Source organism: Eschrichtius robustus, chromosome 1, assembly GCF_028021215.1.
Source record: "Eschrichtius robustus isolate mEscRob2 chromosome 1, mEscRob2.pri, whole genome shotgun sequence".
Taxonomy (NCBI): Eukaryota; Metazoa; Chordata; class Mammalia; order Artiodactyla; family Eschrichtiidae; genus Eschrichtius; species Eschrichtius robustus.
Window position 1 is genome coordinate 49,138,685 of NC_090824.1, and position 26,262 is coordinate 49,164,946.

Consider the following 26,262-nt stretch of genomic DNA (forward strand, 5'->3'; position numbering starts at 1 on the left):
CTGGTGCAGCTTTATTACAACAATGTAACTGAATAACTATCCTGGGCTAAGTGCTGTTCCTCTTCCTCTGCCAACTAGTTTTTCATTGTTTTAGTTTATTTCATTAGGTTTAGGGGGAGGAGCCATTGATGATCTAACATCATTGCTCCATCTTAACATGAAAGCTCTCAAGGAGATACTGTTAAACTTGAGTCACTAAAACCAGATCAACCCTCCTAACTGATCAACCAAGTCTTCAAGTCCTGTGCATGCTAACTCCTAAACTGATCTCAAATCCCTCTCTTCAACCCACTATCACAGCTTTGATATATGCCATCATCTTTTATTTTCCTGGAGTCTGCCGAGTTTATTTTTTTGTAACATCATTGTTGATATATAACTCATATACCGTACAGTATACCTACTTAAAGGGTACAATTCAATGGTTTGTAGTATATTCACAGAGTTGTGCAGCCAAATCAAATTCAGAGCATATTCATCACCCCAAACAGAAACCCCATATTCATTAGCAGTCACTCCCCATTTCCACCCAACCACCACTTTCCCCTGCTCTAAGCCACCACCAGTCTACTTTCTGCCTCTCTGGTTTTGTGTAATCTGGATATTTCATATCATATAAATGGAATTTTTTTAACATCTTTATTGGAGTATAATTGCTTTACAATGGTGTGTTAGTTTCTGCTTTATAACAAAGTGAATCAGTTATACATATACATGTGTTCCCATATCTCTTCCCTCTTGCGTCTCCCTCCCTCCCACCCTCCCTATCCCACCCCTCTAGGTGGTCACAAAGCACCAAGCTGATCTCCCTGTGCTATGCGACTGCTTCCCACTAGCTATCTATTTTACGTTTGGTAGTGTATATATGTCCATGCCACTCTCTCACTTTGTCACAGCTTACCCTTCCCCCTCCCCATATCCTCAAGTTCATTCTCTAGTTAGGTCTGTGTCTTTATTCCCGTCTTGCCCCTAGGTTCTTCATGACCATTTAAAATGGAATATTTTATTACATGGTCCTTTGTGACTAACTTCTTTTATTTAGCATAATGTATTCAAAGTCTGTACATGTTGTAGCATGTATCAGTACTTCATTTCTGTTTATTGCTGAGTCACATTCCATTTTATGAATATGTTTATCCATTCATCAGTTGATGGACATTTGTTCTGCTCTTTGGCTGTTTATGAGTAATGCTACTATCAGCATTCACAAGTTTTTGCAGGGACATAATGTTCTCATTTCCCCTGGGTACACACCTTGAAATGGAAATGCTTGTGGGGTAGTATCTAAGAAACTGACTATTGCCCAATCCAGGGTAACCAATGTTTTTTATCTAAGAGTTTTATAGTTTTAGCTCATACATTTGTGTCTTTGATCCATTTTGAGTTAATTTTTATGTATGGTGTGGGATAGGGGGTCCAACTTCATTCCATAGCATGTGGATAGCCAGTTGTCCCAACACCATTTGTTGAAAAGACTATTCTTTCACCATTGAATGGTCTTGGCACCCATGTCAAAAATCAGTTGGCCATAGATGTTCGAGGGGGGTTATTTTTCCCCTGACTTTTCAGTTCTATTCCATTGATCTGTGTGTCTCTCTTGATACCAATAGCACACTCTCTTCATTACTTTAGTTTTGAAATTGGGAAGTATGAGTCTTCCAACTATGTTCTTTTTCAAGATTATTTTACCTATTCCAGGACCCTTGATTTTCCATATAAATTTTAAAATAAGCTTGTCAATTTCTATTAAAAAGTATGCTGGGATTTTGCAAGAGAATGCGTTAAATCTGTAGAACAAATTGGGGAGTATTGCCCTTTTAACAATATTAAGCCTTCCAGCCCATGAACATGGGAAGTCTTGTCATTTATTTGGGTCTTCTCAATTTTTTTCAGCAGTGTTTTATAGTTTTCAAATTCTAAGTTTTGCACCTCTTTTATTAAATTTATTCTTAAGTATTTATTCTTTTTGATGCTAATGTGAATGGAATTGTTTTCTTAATATCATTTTTGTTTTGTTCATTTCTGCTGTATAGAATTACAGTAGAATTTGGTATTTATCTGTATCCTGCAGCTTTGCTGAATGTGTGTATTAGTTCTAAAAATTACTAGATAATTTTTAGAGGATTCCTGAGGATTTTTTGTGTACAAGATTATGTGATCTACAAGTAGAGATAGTTTTACTTCTTTGTTTCCAATTTGGATGCCTTCTATTTAATTCTCTCACCTAATTTTCCTGGCTAGACCTCCAGTACAATGTTGAATAGAAGTGGCAAGAGTAGATATCCTTGTCTTGTTCCTGTTCTTAGCGGGGAAGCATTTAGTCTTTTATTATTAGTATGATGTGAGTGTGGGTTTTTCATAGATGCCCTTTATAAGGTTGAGGAAGTTTCCTTCTGTTCCTAGGTGGTTGTGTATCCTGAAAGAATGTTTAATTTTATCACATGCTTTTTCTGCATTTATTAAGATGATCAAGTAGTCTCTGTCCTTTATTCTATTGATATCATTTATTAATTGATTTTTGAATGTTAAACCAACCTTACATACTGCTCACCATATGACAGGCCAGTAAACCTAGAGATGAATTGTTGGGGCACAGAATAGTGCCTTTATTTTGAAAGCCAGAAGACCGAGAAGATGGTGGACTAGTGCCCCAAAGAGCCGTCTTGCCTGGGTTTGGATGCTAGTTTCTTTTATAAACAAAGAGGGGGAGATGAGGAGGTAAAGTAAAAAAGGTAATACACAGTAAGTTGTTGCAATATTTCCTGGTTCCAGGTAGACTCCGGAGGAGATGCGGTAATTTCTTCTTTCCTGCAGCAATTCACAGGTGAGCCTGGTCAGGATGTTTCCTGTGAGCTTCAACAAAGGTATTTTTGCTTGACGTTCAGGCATGGGAGGCAGGGTACCTGGAAATGGGCCATTATGTATACTTTAAGCTATAGGCAACATCCCTTTAGTGATTAACTTGTATTATAGCAAAAGCAATAAATACAAAGGTTAAAGTAAAAGAAACAGATCCAATATGGAGTCAGAGCTGTTATTCCCTATTAATGGTTTTTAGGTTTTTTTTGTATATTGCTAGATTCAGCTTGCTAGTGTTTTGTTGAGGATTTTTATATCTGTATTCATAAGAGATACTGGTCTATAGTTTTCTTGTGATGTCTTTATCTCATTTTGTTATCAGGATAATACTAGTTTCATAGAATGAGTTGAGCAGTGTTCCCTCGTTTTCTATTATTGGAAGTATTCGTGAAGAATTTCTTTTGTCGTCTTCTTTAAATGTTTGGTAGAATTCTGCAGTAAAGTCATCTGGGGCCGGGCTTTTCTTTGTGGATATCCAATCTCTTGTAGATTTATTCAGATTTTCTATTTCTTCTTGAATCCGTTTTGGTAGTTTGTGTCTTTCTAGGAATATGTCTATTTCATCTAAGTTATCTAATTTGTTGGCCTACAAGTGGTCATAGTATTCCCTTATAATCCTTTTTATATTTGTGAGGTCAATATTAATGTCTCTTCTTTCATTCCTAATTTTAGCAATGTGAGTCTTTTCTCTTTTTTCTTGGTAAGTTCAGCTAAAGGTTTGTCAATTTCATTGATCTTTTCAAAGAACAGACTTTTAGTTTTGTTGGTTTTCTCTATTGTTTTTTTATTCTCTCTTTCATTATTTTTTTCTTTTTGCATGATTTGGATTTAGTGTGCTTTCCCTCTCCCCCTAAAGTATTTTAAAGTAGAAGACTAGATTATTGATTTGCAATGTTCTTCTTTTCTTAATGTAGGTTTGGAACCGCTGAGTTTCCTCTAAACACTTCTTCAGCTGCATCCTGTAACTTTTGTCATGTTTGTTATGTTGTGGCCCTCATTTCATTCATGTCAAAGTATTTACTAATTTCTCTTTTGATATCCTCTTTGTCTGTTATTTAGAAGTGTGTTGTTTATTTCCATATATTTGTGAATTTCCCAAATTTCTTTGTTATTAATTTCTAATTTCACTCTATTGTGATCAAAGAGCATACTTTCTGTGATTTCAGTTCTTTCTAATTTATTGACACTTGGTTTATGGCCTAGCATATGGTCTATTCCAGAGAATGTTCCAACCGTTGAGAAGAACTTGCATTTTTCTGTTGTTGGGCAGAGTGCTCTATAGATGTCTATTAGGTCTAGGTGGTGTATAATGTTGTTCAAGTCTTTTAATTCCTTGCTGACCTTCTGCCTAAGTGTTCTATTATTGATAGTGGGGTATAGAAGTCTCCAACTATTGTCCCTTCAATTCTGATAGTTTGTATTTCATGTATTTTGGGGCTCTGTTTTATATATCTTAATAATTGTTGTGTATTTCTGATGGATTGACTCTTATAAAACTTCCCTCTTTATATCTAGCAACATTCTTTGTTTTACAGTCTATTTTGTCAAATATTAGTAGAGCCACTTGCTATGATTTTGTTAAATTAACATGTGTTATTAGAGCCCTGGGGTGTCAGATGGATAGCTGCCTTCTGACAAAAGACCACAAAAGACCACCAGGGAAATTGAATAGAGAAGTTTATTACTCACAAGTCCTGAAGGAAGTATACAGCATGCCTTGAGGGCCCACGCAAGGAGGGTGAGGCAGGGTGCAGGCAGAGAGAAGCAGGACTTGGGGCACATGCCTTTCTTAGGGTCAGTGGGTGGAGTGCTTTGGGGTTCCTGGGCAATTCAAACCAAAAAGAGCAGGGTTTTAGTAATCTTCTCAGGGGTCTTATCTAAGGGGTGCACAGAGCGAAGCCCCTGAGAGGATGAGGGGGACAGTTTATCACCAGGGCCACTGGGGGAGTCATATCAGTAGCCTACATTTACTTGTGACCCTCGGGGCTGTTATCTAGGGCATACACTCACAGGAGGGGCTAGAGTTAGTTCAATGCCCCTGCAGGCTGCTGGGTCACACAAAACGTATGCCGAGGCAGCAATATTATAGAGTAACTTAGCTAAACTCTCCGAGAACTACACTAACAGTAAGATAACATCTTCAAATGGTCTCACAGCTCTTTAAGCCAAGATTAGGAAGAGTAATTATTCTCCTCTCCCATTTGGATACAGCAAGGCAAAAGTAAGGATCATTCTAAATGTATGAGGTTGGCTTTAAAATTTAACTTTAAAGACGCTTGTTAAATATTTTATAATGTTCATGCATAAAATATTTAAACCCAGCTAGAGAAAATTGTAGCTTTGCAAAGGGATACTATCATGTGAAACCCTAAATTAGAGTTAATAAATGAAGATTTGGCCATCTGAAGGGTTACTAATCACTGACATAATTACTTGGCAAGTCGCAGAGTATTTGTAGCTCAAGGTTAGCTTAATGTATGTTATTGCAGTTGTCCAAAAGGCACAAGGAAAGCTAAAGCTATAGACACCAGAGTTAAATTCGGAAGTCTGGCCAAGTTTAGGAGGAGAAAGAGAAGTGTGTTCACTTAGCATTAAAATCTCTGACACAAGTAGCAGCTCTTCCCACACAGATGGCTCAAGGCATAGAAGAGATCATAAATGATGCAGAGTCAGGACAATAAGAAATGCTTGAACTGAACCAGGACAGAGATGGTTATCTGAGCACACCATGGGTCTCACAGTTTCCCTGCCCATGAGAGTTGGCAGTTAATATAGAGCAACATTGCATCTTAACTTATTTTTACCTATTATATTAATTATAGTAGGTTAAGTATCAAATTTTATATATGTATACTGATATACCATACTTACATGTAAATATGTCTCTGAAATTCAAAAATTATGGAAAATGACCCCTTAATTGTTGTTATGGACTGAGTGTGTCTCCCCAAAGTTCATGTGTTAAAGCACTAAGCACCACTACCCCCTCCCTGTCCCATGCAATGGTATTAAGAGGTGGGGCCTTTGTGAAATAATTTGGTTTAAATGAGGTCATGGGGATGGAACCCCCTTGATGGAATTAGTACCCTTATAAGAAGAGGAAGAGAGACCAGAGCTTGTTTTCTCTGCCATGTGAGGATAACAGCAAGAAGGCAGCCATCTGCAAACCAGGAGGAGGACCCTCACCAAGAACCCAAACTGCTGGCACCTTGATATTAGACTTCCCAACCTCTGGAACTGTGAGAAATAAATGTCTATTATTTAAACCACTAAGTCTGTGGTGTTTTGTTACAGCAGCCTGAATAGACAAGGACTGTCATTTTTAAAAAATTAAAGGCAGCAAGTCAGTATGCTTTTGTTTTTTTGTTTGTTTGTTTTAATTTATTTATTTATTTATTTTTGGCTGTGTTGGGTCTTCATTGCTGCGTGTGGACTTTCTCTAGTTGTGGTGAGCGGGGGCTACTCTTCATTGCAGTGTGTGGGCTTCTCATTGCAGTGGCTTCTCTTGTTGCGGAGCACTGGCTCTAGGCACACAGGCTTCAGTAGTTGTGGCTTGCGGGCTCTAGAGCACAGGCTTAGTAGTTGTGGCACATGGGCTTAGTTGCTCCGCGGCATGTGGGATCTTCCCGGACCAGGACTCGAACCCGTGTCCCCTGCATTGTCAGGCGGATTCTTAACCACTGCACCACCAGGGAAGTCCCTGCTTTTGTTTTTTAATATTTCCATTCTAAATAATATTTGGACCCAATAGCATAGGAGTATCTGTTTTTACAAAAGCCTAATATATTAGTTATCTATTGCTTCCTCAAATTACTTCAAGTTTAGTAACTTAAAAACAATACACATGATCTCTCACAGTTTCTGTGTATCAGGAATTCAGAAGTGGCTAAATTCCTGGTGATTCTGGCTCAGAGTCTTTCATGAGGTTATTGATAAGATGTTGATCATGGTGCCGTCATCTGAAGGTTTAACTGGTACTGGAGGATCCACTTCTCAAGTGGCTGTCATGTGCTGGCAAGTTGGTGCTGACTGGTGGGGTGCTCCAGCACCTTTCCACGTAGGTCTCTCCATAGACTGCTTGAGGTCTTCATGACTCCAAGAAAGCAAGCCAGAAGCAGTGATGCCTTTTATGACCTAGCCTCAGAGGCCACTCGCCATCAGTCACTTCTGCAATATCCTACTGGTCTCAAAGGTCAGACCTATTCACTGTGGTAGAGGATCATACAAGAGTGTGATACACATAGACAAGGATCACTGGGGGCCATTGTGGAGTCTGGCTACCATACCTAATAGATCCATTTTAATGGTCACGATGGCTTAGGTCTGGTGGCTAAGAACCTGGTTCTGGTGTTGGGTAGACAAGCATTCCAGTTTTAATTGCACTACCTACTTACTCTTTCTAATCCTCTGTTTCCTCATCTGCTGTATGGAAATGGTAGATCCATCTCACAGGTTTGCTGTAAGCATTAAGTGAGTTAATGGACACAGAATAATCCTTTCTGTCAGATCATGTCATTTCGTAACTTAAAATCCTCCAGTGGCTTCCCATCAGACTTAGAATTCAACTGGTCTACCAGATCCAGACCTAGCTACTAACTGACTTAGACACTACTACTACTGCTACCACTATCACTACTACTACTACTACTACTACTACCACCTCCACAACCAGCACCACTACCTAACCTAGCTCTGATATGGTTTCTTCTCACTGTCTCCCTTTCTCACTGCACTCTATCCACTGGCCTCTTTTCTGTTCAGCCATACTAAGTTCTCTCCTACCTCAGAGCCTTTACACTTGCTGTTCCCTCTACCTGGAACATCCTTTCCCTGTATGTTTTCATGGATCATTTGCCCACTTCATTCAGGTCTCTGCCTGAATGTTACCTCCTCAGAGACCTTCCCTAGCCATTCCTTTCATCCCTTTATCCCTCTTTGTTTTTCTGTTTATAGCCCTTATCACTACTTGACATTTTATTATATATTTGTTTGCCTATTTTGATTTTTGTGGCTCTCCTTCATTAGTATGTGAGTTCCATGAAGACTATGTCTCATTCACCACCATATCCTTAGTGCTTAGAAGTATGCCTGGCTTATAGTACACGTTTCATAAATATTTGTTTGAAAATTAAAGAATGCATGCAAATTACTCAGCACATTGCTTGACCCACAGCATCATGAGGAGTTCAGTAAATCTTAGCTGACTTCAACCTCATCGTCATCTACATCCTTCCCATCTTCCCCAACCACCCTAATAGCTCACATGTATATGGTGCTTTACAGTTCTCAAATTCTTTTGTCGTTTATAGAGAGTAGGTAATAATACTTTAAAGCAAAGCTGTAATTGTGTAGCTATAATTGAAATGCTCTGACAAGTAATGAAACTGGAAAGTGCAGGGGGAGGATTTGTCTCCTATAAACAGCTTTTTTTTTCAAATGGCCCTGCCTGAAAATTGCTCTTTTCCCACCAAATGAGCAGGCTTTCCTCAGGACAGATCAATGTATTATAAACTGGTCATTTTAAGTTCATTTAAGACTTGACTCTTAAAAGAGTCTTTAATGGTTGAGCAGTACCCTGGATCTTTCCAGGCCAAACTCTGAAGCAGAGGATCATGTCTTATGACTTTTCAACTTTTGGAATTCTCCTGGAAGGTTAGTCATTTCTTCCACACGCTCACTATCCCTCTGTCTACACCCACTGTCCCTAGCAAATCAGATCCCCATGCTGGCCTGCTTGCCAGTCTGGTGCCTTCACATAAATTAGGAAAAGGAAACCTTTCCTCCTGCAGGGGCCTTGACTTGGCAGAGATAGCAGCTGGGGCACAGGGCACTGTCTACAGAATACAAGATGAATTTGAGCCTCACTTACCCCTTGGCTGGAGGCCCTGGAGGACAGTGGCGGGCAGTGGAAGTCTCTGCTTCCTTTGTGCTGCCCACAGGCCGCCCATCTCCGCTGTCATCCTAGGAGATGACTATCCTGCTGAATCCTATTGAGTAGAACAAGTCTTGGCTGAGTCTAGTCCAGTGCGGACTGTATAGCAAGGTGCTTAAGAGTCAGTGTTCTAAAGTCAGATTCCTGGCCTTGAATCCTCCCTCTACCAGTTAGTGATCTGAGACCTTAGGCAAGTTATACAATCTCTCTGTGCCTCAGTCTTGGGCTATTGTGAGGCTCATGTGAGTTAATATATGTAATGTGTACTGAATACACGTTATTTATTGATACAGAGTGGCCCAGAAAACCTAGGAGCATTGTCCAAATAGTGCATCCTTGTGCATTTTTGAGCAACTGGATGAAAATATAGTAACGTCTAAGAATGCTTCATTTTGATGCCTTCCACTCACCCTTTCTGGAGTCAGAGACTGGCGCTGAGTCATTCAGCCAGCATTTGAACACTTCCTGTGCACAGTGGTGGACAAACACATTTAAAGAGATAACCCCCAACTTCAAATTATGTTCCCTAATTCTCAAAAAGTGAATCAAACTAAGAGAACACTATTGTTCTAAAACAAATGTGACCGTATCAGGAAGCATGGCATATTCTGGTTTACTGGCATGGACTCATGCTTTAGAGATAGATCATCTTTCAATTCAAGCTCCCTCACTTATTGGTTGTGTGACCTCAAGTAAGTTATTTGACTTCCACAAGCCTCAGTTTTCCACTAAGTAAAATGAGGGGGGAAAAGTTTCAAGGGTTACTGTAAGGGTTGAAATAATATTTAGAACGAAAGGGGTCTGGTACACAGGAGATAATTATTCAGTGGTAGCTTTTGTCCTTATCAATCATCTAATTTCCATTGTAAACATCTGTGATGGCTTCTAATATCCCACAGGTGAAAGTCCAGATACATCCCATTCCAGGCCTTTGGGAATCTGGCCTCACCTGCCTTTCTACACACTACTTTCACCATGAACCTTACAGCCCAAACACATGGAACTACTTACAGGTTACAGAGCCTGCCGTCACACATACCCTGCCTTTGCTTCCAAGGTCCCCTCTGTCTAGATGACCCTTCTTGCTTCTTTTGCCAGTGAACTTTCATTCTTGTGTAAAACAGATACATTTAGTTTAAAGAATAATGAAAATAAACATGTTCTTACCCCCAGTTTAAGAAATAGAAATAGAAGGCACCTGAGCACTCCACACTAAAAAAAAATCAGCACTTGTGATATTTGTATTTTAAAAGCATAGAAGATGAAATCCTTATGTTTATGTACCACCTCTACCGTGAAGACACCAGGGAACTTACTTGTGGCCTAAAAGCCATAAAGGCTCCCTCCCAGTCACTCTGCAGAGATGCTGTTAGCAAATAAATATTGAAATACAATTTGATTAATATAATATTATGAAGAAAAAATAATGTTAAATTTAAGCAGTTTTTTGCTACCATGTATTACTTCTTTACAAAATCTACAGCATGATTCCTTTGCTAAAATAAATATGGTGGCTTTTGTGGGGAGATTTGAGGGTGTCTTTTTATGTTTTCCTTGACTGGTCATGAGGAGCCACTAGGTGGCAGAGGACGTGTCTTTAGATTACAGTGAGAAAACATGAAAATATTTTCAGCTGGAAACAGGTTTTGGAAAACATAAAAAGCATCACTTCAGGGCTTCCCTGGTGGCGCAGTGGTTAAGAATCCGCCTGCCAACGCAGGGGACACGGGTTAGAGCCCTGGTCGGGGAAGATCCCATGTGCTGCAGAGCAACTAAGCCCGTGCACCACAACTACTGAGCCCGTGCGCCTAGAGCCTGTGCTCCACAACAAGAGAAGCCACCGCAATGAGAAGCCCGCGCACCGCAACACCTGCGCACCGCAGCAGAGTAGCGCCTGCTCGCCACAACTAGAGAAAGCCCGCGCACAGCAACAAAGACCCAACACAGCCAAAAATAATAAATAAATAAAAATAAATAAATTTATTAAAAAAAAAAAAAGCACCACTTCATAGGTTAACGTGTTGCACTAGTATCCCATGGCCCTGCAGTTAGCAATTTTGGCCTATTGCCTATGTTGTAGTAACAATATCAACAATATCAAGACCACAGTATTTATTGTACGATAACTGTGTATGAGGCACCAGATGAAGAGGTGTCCAGATATTATGCTGTTTAATTTTCACAGCATCCAGAGGAAGCAAACACTGTTAATCACCTTTTTGCAGATGAGAAATCAGTCTTGAAAAGAGAAGAAACAATATGCCCAGGACATTGATAAGCAGCAGAAGCCAGATTCAAACCAGGTCTGTCAGATCTTAGAGCCTGGGGGATTAACAACTTCACTCCACCGACTCTCAGAACTGGGAGAACATTTAATTTTTTTTGGAAGGATTAACCACTGTATGATATCATGTTTTAGAAGTCATGTTAATATCTGTGAGCTTAGTCCTTAAAGGCCTTATCAGATAAAGAGTTTATTAAGGCCTTAACAGGTGTGTGGGCCCAACCTCTTATCTCTTTCCCCATTTAGTGACCATTTGAACCCAATTCCTAATCATCATGTTTAATCCATTCCCTCAAAATCTTCTTTCCATTGTGCCTATATGTCAAAAAAAGGCAATTTATGAATGAAAGCCAAATTTTCCCCAGTATTTTGAAGATCTTTCTCTAGTCAAAAAATTTTAAGTTCCTTTCAACAGTGTAATTGGCAAGAATAATATTATAATGGTGTCAATATACACATGTAGATAGTAAAGTGAAATCAAACATCATTAAAAAATTAGTTTTTGCAATCCAATGTGCTCATCTTCAGAAAATGATACCATGTTCTAAAGCCTCAAAGTAACAAGACATCCATCATAGCAAAGAAGTATTTTTCTTTATTTCCTAAAAACACTGAATAACAGTCTTAAAGGTATAATGGGAAAAGTGAGAGATTATGGAGACAATACTGGTTAATGTTAAGCTTTGTGGCAGTGTGTGACTGTTTTATAAATCTGAAATGGGGCAGTGATCATTTAGAAATATCTCAGGGCTACGTGATTCATAGGGCTGGTCCTTCTTCTAATTGATAAAGTTTTCCTTAGTGTCTTTATACTTGTTTCCTTTCTATTTTTTTACTTTGGGGAAAAAAAAAAAGGCAGAGGAGTGGAGGGAGTGAGGTGATAACCTATACTTGCATAGATGTTAATTGAATAAGAGAGTGTCTCCAAATGTTCATGTTCCTGGATGTGAAGGTGGGAGTGTAGGCTAATAGAAGGAAGCTTAAATCTCATATGTCTTTACTTGTTATGACATTGTCCTCAAATCATCTAGATTGAATGATATCTTACACTACCTTCATATTATGCTTTATAGTTGAGAAGGTGCTTTCAAAAACATCAGCTTATCCTTTGAAATAGAGAGGAGAGAAGTGCACAGACTAGAATGGCGATGGGTGGTTCATTAGATGTTGATAGTTTGTTGGATGTTAACTGTGATGCTTATTTGTATTATTATTTAAACTAGATTGTAGTGTTTTTATTTTTGTTTTGAAGATCAAATGATAGTAGGCAAAATTTTTTTAAAATACTCCTTTCTTTAGTTTCCTTTTAAATATTCAATCTTTATTTTGGTCAAACTTAAATGTCTAATATGGCTGTACATTATTTTTTTCCAGCAGGTTTTTTTTTTAGTTTTCTTTTTTCTTTTTTAATTTTTTAAAATATTATTGAAGTATGGTTGATTTACAGTGTTGTGTTAATTTCTGCTGTACTGCATAGGGACTCAGTTATATATATATATTCTTTTTCATATTCTTTTCCATTATGGTTTGTCACAGGATATATTTTTTTTCATATATAAATTTATTTATTTATTTTTGGCTGAGTTGGGTCTTTCTTGCTACGCGTGGGCTTTCTCTAGTTGTGGCGAGCAGGGGCTACTCTTCGTTGCGGTGGGCAGGCTTCTCACTGCGGTGGCTTCTCTTGTTGCGGAGCACGGGCTCTAGGCACGTGGGCTTCAGTAGTTGTGGCTTGCGGACTCTAGAGCACAAGCTCAGTAGTTGTGGCACACAGGCTTAGTTGCTCCATGCATGTGGGATCTTCCCAGACCAGGGCTTGAACCCGTGTCCCCTGCATTGGCAGGCGGATTCTTAACCACTGTGCCACCAGGGAAGCCCTGTCACAGGATATTGAATATAGTTCCCTGTGCTGTACAGTAGGACCTTGTTGTTTATCGATCCTATACATAATAATTTGCCTCTGCTAATCCCAAACTCCCAGTCCTTCCCTCCTCTACCCTCCCCTCCTTGGCAACCACAAGTCTGTTCTCTATGTCTGTGAGTCTGTTTCTATTTCTTAGATCAGTTCACTTGTGTCATATTTTAGATTCCACAGATAAATGACATGATATGGTATTTGTCTTTCTCTTTCTGACTTACTTCGCTTTGTATGATAGTCTCTAAGTCCATCCATGGTGCTGCAAATGGCATTATTTCATACTTTTTTATGGCTGAGTAATATTCCATTACCACGTCTTCTTTATCCATTCATCTGTCGATGGACATTTAGCTTGTTTCCATGTCTTGGCTATTGTAAATAGTGCTGCTATGAACATAGGGGTGCATGTATCTTTTCAAATTATAGTTTTGTCTGGGTATATACCCAGGAGTGGAATTGCTGTATCATATGGCAACTCTATTTTTAGTTTTGGGGGTTTCTTAATATTTATTTATTTGGCTGCACTGGGTCTTAGTTGCAGGAGGAGGGATCTTTGTTGCCCACGTGCGGGCTCCCTTAGTTGTGGCATGTGGGATCTAGTTCCCTGACCAGGGATCGAACCTGGGCCACCTGCATTGGAAGCGCAGAGTCTTAAACACTGTACCACCAGCGAAGTCCCTCTACTTTTATCTTTTTGAGGAATCTCCATACCATTTTCCATAGTGGCTGCACCAATTTACATTCCCACCAACAGTGTAGGAGGGTCCCCTTTTCTCCACACCCTCTCCAGCATTTGCTATCTGTAGATTTTTTAATGATGGCTATTCTGACTGGTGTGAGGTGGTACCTCATTGTAATTTTGATTTGCATTTCTCTAATAATTAGCGATGTTGAGCATTTTTTCATGTGCCTCTTGGCCATCTGTATGTCTTCTTCGGAGAAGTGTCTGTTTAGGTCTTCTGCCCTTTTTCTGATTGGTTTGTTTGCTTTGTTGTTGTTGAGTTGTATTAGCTGTTTGTATATTTTGGAAATAAAGCCCTTGTCAGTCGCATTGTTTGCAAATATTTTCTCCCAGCCTGTAGGTTGTCTTTTCATTTTGTTTATGGTTTCCTTTGCTGTGCAAAAGCTTATAAGTTTGGATTAGGTCCCATTTGTTTATTTTTGCTTTTGTTTCTATTGCCTTGGGAGACTGACCTTAGAAAACACTGGTACGATTTATGTCAGACAATGTTTTGCCTGTGTTCTCTTCTAGGAGTTTTATGGTGCCTTGTCTTATAGTTAAGTCTTTAAGTCATTTTGAGTTTATTTTTGTGTATGGTTTGAGGGTGTGTTCTAACTTCATTGATTAACATATGGCCATCCAGCTTTCCCAACACCACTTGCTGAAGAGTCTTTTCCCCATTGTATATTCTTGCCTCCTTTGTTGAAGATTAATTGTCCATAGGTATGTGGGTTTATTTCTGGGCTCTCTGTTCTGTTCCACTGATCACTACGTCTGTTTTTGTATGGCTGTACATATTTAACGTGCCAATAAGTTGTGCATGTATATAATTTAAAACTTTTCTAAAAACAAAACAAAATAAGTAAAACTTTCAAGAATCCAATTTCTTAAAAATTTGGGAGTAAAAGTTGCTATCACACTGATTGTAAATTTTACTGACAAGCAGTTTTTAATATTATTATTTCCTTAGGCTAAAGAAATAAACAGAAGTATGTTAGGGATTAGCAATTTAAAGCTATTAAGTGTCACTTTAATGATTAATTGATTTTTTCATAAATGGTTTACTAGCTCCTTTTTTTCTATTGTTTTGTAAAGAAGTTATATTTACCTATAACAATTTTGAGAGACTTCTTGTCAAAAGAGATCTCTCTTCTAACTTTACAATTTAAAATGCTGTACATTTAGAATGTAATTATCCTGTATAATATTATTTTAGCCTACTTATTTCTTCTAGCTGTTGGGTAATATTCTGTTTATCCGTTCATTGTTTAGGAAGAGATTACTGCCTGTATTTTTATGTTTTGCATGATTTGTATATGTATTGTTATGCAACAAAACCACTAAAAGTCAAATGTTTTATATATTTGTACCTTTCTCCCCTTCTCTGAGCCTTTGTAACACTTTTTGTTTTCCTACTAAAAATAGCTGCTTTTTGGTATCTAAGCATCAAGGGTCATCACTCCACTGAAAATGGTAGTGTAGTTTTAACAAAAAGGGGGCAGCCTTGACAAAGGCATCAAGGAGAAACAATTTCATATTGTATAAAACTGCTTCCCCTTCCCCATTGTACTAGAGTAAATAAGGCTAGCTGCTGTGACAGTCAAATCTCAAAATGTCAGTGGCTTAACACAATAAAAGTTTATTTTTGCTCTACTGTCAAGTCTAATGAGGGTGTTCTGGGCTGGAGGACAGCTTTCACTGTGGTCATTCAGGGTCTCCTTCCCCCATATGACTCTAATTTGCTAGGATCTCAGACTTCTCTGTTGGATCCCCTGCATCCAACTGGCAAATAGGGACTGAGAAGATACAGAGGATCACATAGAAAGTTTGCATGACAGGCCTGGAAATGGTCAACGTGGTTTGCCCTTGTTTCGTTGATCATAACTCACTCATGTGCAAGGGAGTCAGGGAACTGTGATTTAGCCGTGTGACCAGGAGGTAAAGGAAAAGGTTTTGTTGAACATGTAGTAGTCCTTGCTGAGCTAGTGAATTCTGTTACTGAGAGGTCTCAAATGTTACATGGCTCTGGAAGGCTTGAAAGCAGACAGTGGTTATGGATGGGCATGAAAGAGGAAAAATGAACACGCAGTAGCTGAAGCGGGGGCTCAGATTTACCTGTGTCCTCTGAGGGCACTTCCCAGATGCCACAATGAGAGCTCTGCTGCCATCTTTCCAGCTCTCCTTTGAATTCACTTTCCATTGCCTTTAGCATGACCTGGCCTCCACCTCTGTCAGCCAGAGAACTCATAATCAATCAATGTGGCCAATATTCATTAGTAGAATGAAAACTGAAAACCTGAATAAGAAAATTAATGAGGCTATAGGCTCATTAAGCAAAAGTATTAGTGAATAGTTTAGTGATATCTGAACTAGATTACGATGTTGTTTTTATCCTTATGCTATGAAGGACACTTGTGCCCAGCACTGAATTTGGTAATTGGGTTGTTTGGTTATTGAAAGTTACATTCAAGTGTATTGATCACCTTTTTAATCTTTGAAGCTGACTGAATGTAAATTTGATTTGATGGTTTAAATTTGAATATGTCGTAAAAGGGCCTTAACCCCTTTTATAGAGATTAAGAGAAACCTCTTCCCGTTAACTTGTTTTATTTTTGTTACCATGGAGACCACAAGAGGCACAATCTTCATAAATTCATAATGCAGATGAATTAGCCTCCAAGTAATGAATGTTTTTATACATTTATTCACTTCAAATAATGTTTGAAGTGATTTACATTTATGTCAAAAATGAATATGGATTTTTTTTTACTTTCTTGAGATTCATAAATATGCAGTCTAGGATCATAGGTTATGAATATAAATTAATTCACTGAGATACCCACTTTATGAGTCTAAGTTATTAATTAGTTCATCACAAAATGCCATAGCAAAAAAGCAGTTTAATGATATAAATTGCTTTTATCAACTACAGATCATTAAAATGTACAGTTATAATGGAAAGAAAATCTTATACATAATATCAAGCTTTACATTAATACTCTATTCTAAAGTATCTAGTATTCTATAGGATATATATTTTCTGTTCTAAATTTTGGAATAATAATTATTATTTCAAAATATATGCATAAAATGGGAATCACCAAAAGTCATGAGCGAAAGTGATTTGCTGCTGTCAGTTTAGTGTTAGTAATGGTTATGACCAGCAATATTTACTTAACTCTTATAACAAACTCTTTGCTTGAATGGTACCATTTCCTCCCTCACCCCTAAATAATTGTGTCTTTCTCACTGAGAGTTACGACCCTCTCAGAAATCTCTGCGAGGATTCTGGAGAGAATATGGATTTAGCCCAAATGGCTGTTATAATTCTATAAATTCATTCATCTTAGCCAGAAATGACATCTCATGTTTACGTTAATTTAAGAAGAAAAGTTCTGATATTGTCCTCAAAGAACATTCAACAAGACTCTGCATATTAGCTTGAGTTCAGATGCAGCCTCCTTCTGGGGGCAGAGGGAGGAAGCAGCAGTCCTTTTTAGCTTGGTGGGGATTCCCTCTCACCAGCCTTCAACCATCCAGGCTAGAGTCATCTATCCCTTCCTAAAGCTACTCTCCCCACTAGAGACCCACAAAATAGTTTTTCCCACAGCCAGTAATTAGCATGTAGATAGAGATGACTTTGGGGTCACTGGGGGCTGTTTTGTCTACACTTCCCCAGCAGAAAAGCAGAAAAGCTTTGGAGCCTCAGTTTGTTGCCTCAGCTCAGGCATTCACAAATTATGGAAACTTGGTCAAATTACTAAACTTCTCTCTTCCTCATTTTCCTATTAACATAAAATGGGGATAATAAGAGTACTTGCTTCATAAGCAATGGTGTGAGGGCTTGTATCTGTTTGCAAAAGTCAACTGTTAAATTTTCAGGAATTTTGCACGTCATTGTTAAATAAAGCCCCTATTAAAAATTAAATTATATAATTTAATGAATAAGTTATATTAAATCAGGTAATAAATAATCAAAACTCATCACTTCCTAATTATTTGACTACATTTTACTATTATCTATGGTTCTGAGATTATTTACATCTGTTGAATCTATATGGTGCAAATAGCATATAATGGTGAACTACTGTGAATTTCTGCCCAAGTCCCACGTTCAGTGACATCAGATTGGTAGCTTGACATTGGCCATGGTGGCAATGTAAGTTCTCAAAATGCGTTAGCCATTAGTATTTCTGAGGTGTGTTTATTTCATTTTTCGCATCTCTGTTCTTTCCAACCTTTCTCCTTGAAAGGTCTCTTTTCCTCTTCCCTCTTTCCCTTCCCCCACCCCCAAACCCAAAGCAGGGGGTATGGGGAGATATGACAGTAACTGGAAACCATTCTAGGTCCCTTTCCTTTCCCTTTCACCTCTATTGACTTGACTTTAAGCTCCGCCTGCACCAGATCACAGACAGTGTATATCTGACTTAACAATGGATCTCCAGAACCAAGCAATGAGCCTACCCTGTAGCAGCCCTCAAATAATCCCTGCTCTGTAGACCCACCTGAGGACAAGGAGGGGGAGTGTTGTAGAAGCCCTGCAGGACACACATTTGCAGTCTTCTTTCTGCTCACTCTGACTCTCTTATGACCCTTTTGGTTCTAGGAAGTCAAAGCTATAGCTGGGAACTGCTGCTTTTCAACACTGCTGCCCTCCCCAGACCACTGCCAAGATTAACTAGAAGGGTTCTAGAAAATGTTCTAGAGAGTATATTTGATTAAATGACCTCAAGCAGCTGTAAACAGCAGTAGACTATTCTGTGAAGAAGTATGCAGAGCTAATGACTTACTAAGGTTTTCATTTGTCCCCAGTTCTGGAAACTTCATCTTTGCCCTTCCTCCTCTATTTTATATGCCTAGTCAAGAGCTTTCCTATGTAGCGATTGTTGTCAAATTGGCTCTGGTTTTGAGAATCAGCTATTCATCCTGTTTGTCAGTTTAATGACCTGCTTTGGTTCATTTTACAATTAAGTATCCTTCTGCCCCATGGCCTAATTCAGTTTTCATTAATTTGCCTTTTAATGAAGAACTTTGAGATATAGTTTTACCATGTCTTGGCTGCGTTCTATTTTAAATTATAGGTTACCATTTTGCCCTAATTCAAACTACCAGTAACACCTGCATTTTGAGTTGCAGTTGAGCATGTAAAAATAGATTTGCTATGGAATAACTACCTTTAATTATACTTTTAGTAAACAGAGTCAGTTACAGATTCCAAAATTTAGAGAACTATCCAAGGGATATTTTTTTCCTCCAAGGGATTTTTATGACTGACTTTTGCCACAATCCTCAGTGATCTTCCTAGCGCTCTTCATGATCAAAATAGTTCAGGGTTCTGTAACTGGCTCTTTTATCTATGCCACTGGGGCTACTTTATCTAAATATGTACACTTGTATCTTCAAATAATTGTAGATAAAAAAATGAAATTCTAAGGTAAGACCTTTCCTTTAATGACCTAGTCCCTTAAAAGTTTTTTTTTTTTTTTTTTTTTAATCGATTAAACACTTTCTCTCAAGATTTTGCTGCCCAGATCATCTTAAATAGGCCATGGATTGGCATTAACCCACCATCTGGGGCAATTTAGTAGTTGCTTTTTAGGTTAAAGGTGGCCTTCTGCAGGGGCAAGTTAATTGTCTAACCAGCACCTGGTATTGTCCCAGCTGCAGAGCAGATGGTGCAGTGAACAGAGGGCAGCTGCGGGGCCCACCCCATGGTCTCACCTGCTTGCAGGCCACGACACACTCTCTCTGTCTCTCTACTGGGGGCTCAAAAACATTCTCTTCCATCTCCGCCTCTGCAACCCCAGCAGAGTTCTGAAATAGAAACTGTCTTTTTGTGTAATAAAAGATAATGGAATGACTTCCACAAGTGTTGCAAAAAATTTCTTTGAGTTTAGGGAGGAGGCCTGGGTGAGAAGTTCCCTAAAGAACAGGTGTTAGGATGTGTTTGAATAGTGGGCCATCTGCTAGGCTGTGGGAACCTGCTGGGTGTAGCTGGCTGCCTGACACATCAGGGTGTCACTGATTAATACATCACATGTATTAGCACCATGCTTGTAGGAAATGATGCCCAGTGTGGTATGAAGCTGAAATTAAAATAATAGATCTGTAACTTGTTTGTTCTGCTTGGGGTGGCCTAATGTGTGATTTAAAGTATATCATACTTGGGAGTATAATAAGATTTTCATTCACTTAGTAAAGCTATAAAACCTGTTACTTCTTCTTTTATAACAGTAAGGTCTAATGGCATGAATCTTTCAAAATGTAAAATATCCTTCTCTACAAAATATAATGCAATCAAGCAATATTCTACTCAAAAGCACATCTCCCAAAGATCAGATTATCTCTTTAGTAAAAGATTCGTCCGTCCTAATCCAGAATTTTTTAGAGTATTACCAGAAGTTAATATTCTCTGTCATGAATGTAGTATATATCCAAAGTGTATTACTTTGTCTTGACTTCCTTTGAATGACATTTCTGTCTCATAGAAGTTCTTGTTCATATTTTCGAAGGGAGTAGGTGTAGAACCATTTGCAGCCATTATATAGCTTTTGAAATAATGTTATGTGTTATCTGAGTGATCTGTCTGCTACTCTTACATCTTTCAGACAGGCTGGCAAATTACTAGTAGCTCTCTCCATCTTGAAATACAGTTGACAGAAACTGAAGGAAACACCTTACAACTACTGGGGAAAATCTTATAATTGGGTTATAATTTTCCTCTCTGAAGGGAAAATACCATTTAGACATAGGAAATAGGCTGGGAAATATAAACTGAGCTTAGGAGCAACTAGATCTGTAATACATAGACAGCTTTCGGTAATCCTTAGTGAAATTAGAAAATCTCTTCTTCGTGATGGAAGTCTTACATGAAAACAGAGCATGGTTTTCTGTGTTTTCCTTTGTCGGATCTCTCCAGTTCTCATAGGAATTATGCAGGTAAATAGCAATAATGTGCTAATAGTCCTAGACATCAGAAGCATCATTGGTTATGTTGTTGGTCTGTGAACATCTATTGCAAGTTCCATCTCAAAACCCAAGTCACAGTCTCAGGCTTTCCTTCTCCCTCTAGCAGAGGGCACAAGATCTGGGATCAGACCCCTGGGGTTCCGGCAAGTTGAGAAGAGTGTTTTGCCCATCTATTTAAATGCTCTGTGAGCTCCAGTCTGGTCAGCCTGGACCTTAAGACACAATTGGTCTGGGCCTTCAGGAAGCAGCAACTGGGATGGAGAGAGAGGAGGGAAAGGAGAGGGAGACAGGTAACATGGGCCCAGCAGCCACCATCCACGGGAAGAGTCCATCCTGATCCTGGGCAGGAGGGAAGGGCAGTTCTTGCAGTCAGGCCAAGTCTACAGAACGGGTGTTGGCACATTAGTGACTCCCTGCATGAATTAAAACCCAAACTCCCCAAACTAAAGACATGCTCATCTTTATAAAGTGCAACCATCTGCCAGTGCATCGGTGGGCTTCCTCTTGCAGCATCAACCTATGATGACAATCAACCTTCAAGACAATTATTATTCATAAGAAGTAAAATAACATTTTAAAGATTTGTAAGCTGCTCCTTTGTTAGGTAAAGTGATTCTACAGAAATTCTGGTTCACCCTGATGAAATGCAAGGATTATGAAAATTAGACAAACTAAAAATACTTCCAACAACAACAAAAAATTAAGTTTAAGATGTTGTGTGCATCTAACTAAGGAGAACAGAAATCTGAGCTGTGTTCAAAGGAGGTATCTTTTACAAAAGCAGGGGCAGATATAAAAACAGAAATCTGAGCAGTGGCTCACAGCCAATTTTATATCATTTGGGTTGAGAACAAATGGTACCATAGCATCTATCATTAGAAAAGAACATATCCTGCCCAAACAGAGAATGGGAGAAAGTGATTTATGAGGTGCTTTTGAAGAAAACATGCCTTCTGGAAAGCAAATGAGAGACAACCAATGGAACAGCTGTAAACGGTGACTACTAAAATTCAGGAACCAGACCAATATAAATTGAAACATTAGCGTAAGATGAATAGGTAAGAAAGATACCTTAAGGTCAATACTCATCTCAGGCTCTTTGTATTCAAATGACCATAACTAATTAAGTCTCTGCCCTTTTATTTTCCCAACATATATAAATTCCACCAATAACCTAAACTTAAAGTTATGTTGTCTTTGTATGTTTTCAATATATTGAAGAGAAACAATAAAAAGAAAATCACCCACTAAAAGGAGGTCTCTTAGCCACCTAGAACTTTCAAGTTTGGAAACACTGAGTCATCTAAATTGATGTTCAAGGACATGGTAATTTTTATTAATCTGGAAGCTGGATTCTAAGGTAAAGGAGGTATCATCTACTGGCACTCACTTCTGGGGCAGCACAAGAGTTATGTCTCTGATATTGCATCAGCAGTTTAACATAGGAAATGCAGAGCCCATCCCTGTTTTTTGAGTAGGACCTTGGTGACACATTTCCTGGACAGAGTGGACATGTGATCCTTCATCACTTCCCTCATATTCTCTTGTCTCAGCCTTCTCCTCTGCTACCACCAGCCCATGTGGCCACAGCAGAAGGAACTAGCTCCAGCAGAGAATGGGAACAAAGCTGCTTTTTGCCATAGGATCTGCCTCTACTCTTGACCTGCCTCTGGCAAGGCTCCTTCTGAAGGAGACTGGCTGGACCAGGGCAGCAGGTGACTCTGGACCTCCCAACCCTCTGTCATGTGCACTGGATGTGGGGAGGGGGTCGTCCCAGGAGAGGAGCACATTGTTCCCTCCATGGCTTTAAGAGGTGTTCACTTTTCCACATTTCCACTGAGAGGGGACTGCTGAGCTCAGGTACCACTGAAACCAGGGAACACACACAGCTAGCTATCAGCTGACCACCCACAGGCTTGCCATGCCCGAGAAGCCAGCATTTCTGGTTTTAAAAAAAAGGAACGCTGTATGCAAAATTGTTTAGCCAAGAAAAATGAGTACTATTTCTTTCTCATTATGGAAAAAAGTGCTAGACTTCAAGTGTGATAAATACATGAACTGGCCCAATCATTATTTTTTCTTAAATGACATAGGAAATTTATCCAGATTAAACTTAGTTTTCATTGGTACTTCTTTCTGTTTGGAATTTTCATAAAGAAGTGAAATTTATTTTGTACTTTATATTTATAAATGCATTTCATTAAAATTTTCAGAAGTTCCTAATATAAATGGTACCATTTTCTATAAATATAAAAAGTGTAATAAAATAATATCTCTATACATAAATACTACAAAATAACAATAGTGACAGACAGCAATTAAATTAATCAAAAGAAATATAAGTATGGTAATCATCCTTTAGTGAGATACAATATGATATTGTATCTTTAGTGAGATACAATATTTACAAATTGCTTTCAGTCCAAGTGTATAGGGGGACTCGATTAAAGGTTGAATTTTCAAGAACAAAAATAAAGGTAACAAAAGAGGAATAAAACAAAATAAAGATTAAATAAGATTTTACATATCAAAACTGAGTGAGATTATTTAGGAATTCCAGACTCCCTGATCACAAAAGCCAAAAATCAACCTTTCTACTACACTAATGTTCGAACCTATATATATATATATTTTTTTTTTTTGAAGTATATGGGGAGAAATCCCACATAAATTGTTTTTGTAGAGCCTCAAACAACAGTTAACTGATGACAATTATTAACAATATTGATATACCTTAGAATTCAGTGTCTTTGTGGGGGAGAAGGAAAATTGTGTAACAGCTTATTGTACCATTTAATGCCACAAAATTAGAATACTTTATTAAGGTTATGTACATAAAAGAGCTCTAACTTAGTTAGTGGGAAGAAAGGATCCTGTGTTTTATGTTCAGTAGATTATGCTGCATACTTTTTAAAGTTTTTTCTTAAAATTCCATAAGTTATGATCAATGAAAATAATACAGTGCATGCATGTTGACAGAGTCTGTGGAGGTCTATCAGCCATTTGAAACTTAGTTTTGAAAGGCTTTATTAAGCTCACCCACACTTCACCTCACCAGGGGTAATTAATAAGTTCTACATTCACCCACTTGCCATTTTTGCTGGGTTTTTCTTTTAATAAGGTATGGTATTTATTGTTTAGAGCAATGTTCCCTCTGGAAATAACACATGATAAATAGTCAGAAATTATTAGCCACAGGGGAGTATTGGATTATGGATAGGAAACCTTGGAGATGTAAAGCCTTCCATGGGGACTAAACTCCCAGGAGACACAGCCACCTCCAGCATCTTTATTTCCTTCTGTCTCTTCCTACAGGTTCTGCTTTGCTTCCATCAGGAGGGTCCTGCTTGGCCTTCTGTGTCATATAGATGGGTAAGAAAGTCCAAGTTTCAAGTTCAGTCAGAAAACTATCAAGCAGTTTTGAATGTGGGTCTCATACGCTGCCTACAGCCATGCTTTACCAAAGTAATTCTTGAAAGAAGCTAGAGAAAGAGGGATTCAATGATTACTGAAAAAATTCAAGCTAAACATGGAAAGAATTTCATGGAGATTGATTATATACTGGAAGTGGATATTGAACAAGGTCATGAGATAGCTACCTAATAAAAAGGTCTTTTCTTAATATAACTTTTATTATGACAATATAACAATCTGTTTTATGACATAGTAGCAATTTGACTAAGGCAAAACCCTGGATAATGGGTTATCAGTTCAAAAATGTTTTCCACAGTGCCTATGATTGTGTAAGAAATATCTCTGATTTCTCTTTTTCAAAAAGCCAGTAAAACATTATGCCTGTGTTCCTAAGAGACATTGTAAGCATAAAGCATTTGGACCCCGATGTACCTACATTTTTTAACCCATTGACTGCTGGAATATATGGAACAATGGATTTCTCAGACTGTTTTCCAAGCATACTAGATTCAAAAAGGAAAATAAATCTCCTTTTTCCCATAGGCAAGAACATCTTGCATTCCTCAGACTTAAATTTATTCCAGTCTATTTTCTATTCATCTAGTCCATTCATTTGCCAAAGGATTATTTCCTAATACACCATAAAGTATGAAATGAATGGATGAATAATGGAGTGAAGATAACTAATAATTATACCTCATAGTATCTACAGTAGAAATTATAAAAGTCACAGATTTAAAAATCCCCTGCAAGATAAATATTCTTTCTTTCTACTCTGTGTTGTAACATAGAGAAAGTTAGCATTTTGGAGTTAAGTTGCTACTTGAATCATGACTGGTGGCATTTTTGAAAAGGAAATGCCAAACTGTTTTAAGATTTCAAACAACAGAAGAATCAAGGGATCAGAATTAAAACTGGGGTAGAAAGAAATCCCTGTCACTTAGAGATTGACGCTTTCATTCATCTTCTAATTACTTCACTCAGAAATGTCTTCCATTATACACTGCCTTAGTCATCCCAGTTATCACTGCTCTGGGATTGAGCCCTAAGTCCCTCCTACTCTTTTCTGCACACAGCCATCCATATATTACTAATTTTATTCCTGGTGGCCTTCCAATTACCCATATTCTGCCCCATGAAGGAATTCAAGGTGAGTACTGTTCCCAAGGAGTTATCTGGTTCCAGTCTGTTACCTTCAGGTAAGTCAATAATGAAAGCAACCATCTAAATACATCTTGATCTTCTCCACACTAACAAGCTTTACACCTGGAGAACAATATTAAATTTGTTCCAGAATAGAATCTGATGTTTAAAATTGTCCTAACGTAGCATGCTATGTTCCAGTATAATCAGCTTTGGTAACTTCTAGTTCATTCCTTCCTCAAGCCCAGCCATTTGGTACGTTTTTGGAATCATCGATTCATTCACCATCTTGTTTAATCAAGACACTTCAGTGTGCCTGCTGTAATTCAACAGGAGACTTATAAACTAGTGTTTCCCAAAGTATCTGTGGTAAAGAATGATTTTTTTTTTTAATTTCCCCACTGTCACAGACCAATTGTTTGGTAAAAGACAATGAAAATGAATTACTAGAAAATGATACTGGATATCAGCAAAATCAAATTGCTATTAAAAACCATCTAAGACTTGACTCTCAATTTCTGTACTTGTCACAAATCAGCCTCAGGGCATAGCCCATGCCTTCCTTGCATAACACTATTCCCAAACATTCTTGTCACTTTATCTCAGGGTTTTGTCCTATGTGTGCATCATTATCATGCCAAGAACAGGGAAGTGGGAGCAGACCACCTGGGAACATGCAATAGGAAATTGTATTGTCTGTAGACAATTTTTTTATCTTTTTTAAATTTTATTTATTTATTTTTATATTTATTTTTGGCTGTGTTGTGTCTTCGTTTCTGTGTGAGGGCTTTCTCTAGCTGTGGCAAGTGGGGGCCACTCTTCATCGCGGTGCGTGGGCCTCTTCACTATCGTGGCCTCTCTTGTTGTGGAGCACAGGCTCCAGATGCGCAGGCTCAGTAGTTGTGGCTCACGGGCCTAGTTGCTCCGCAGCATGTGGGATCTTCCCAGACCAGGGCTCGAACCCGTGTCCCCTGCATTAGCAGGCAGATTCTCAACCACTGCGCCACCAGGGAAGCCCCTATCTT

The 26,262-nt window shown here is 38.5% G+C and overlaps 1 long non-coding RNA gene across 1 annotated transcript in view; it reads left to right on the forward strand.

The window, feature by feature from the left end:
• LOC137754085 (uncharacterized) overlaps positions 1-25,244 on the forward strand; it is a 31,292-nt gene extending 6,048 nt beyond the window's left edge. The window contains exons 2-4 of the long non-coding RNA XR_011071733.1: positions 2,773-2,824; positions 23,996-24,052; positions 25,171-25,244. This is a non-coding gene — a long non-coding RNA (uncharacterized lncRNA). The remainder of the gene's footprint in view (positions 1-2,772; positions 2,825-23,995; positions 24,053-25,170) is intronic.
• The last annotated feature ends 1,018 nt before the right edge of the window (positions 25,245-26,262 follow it).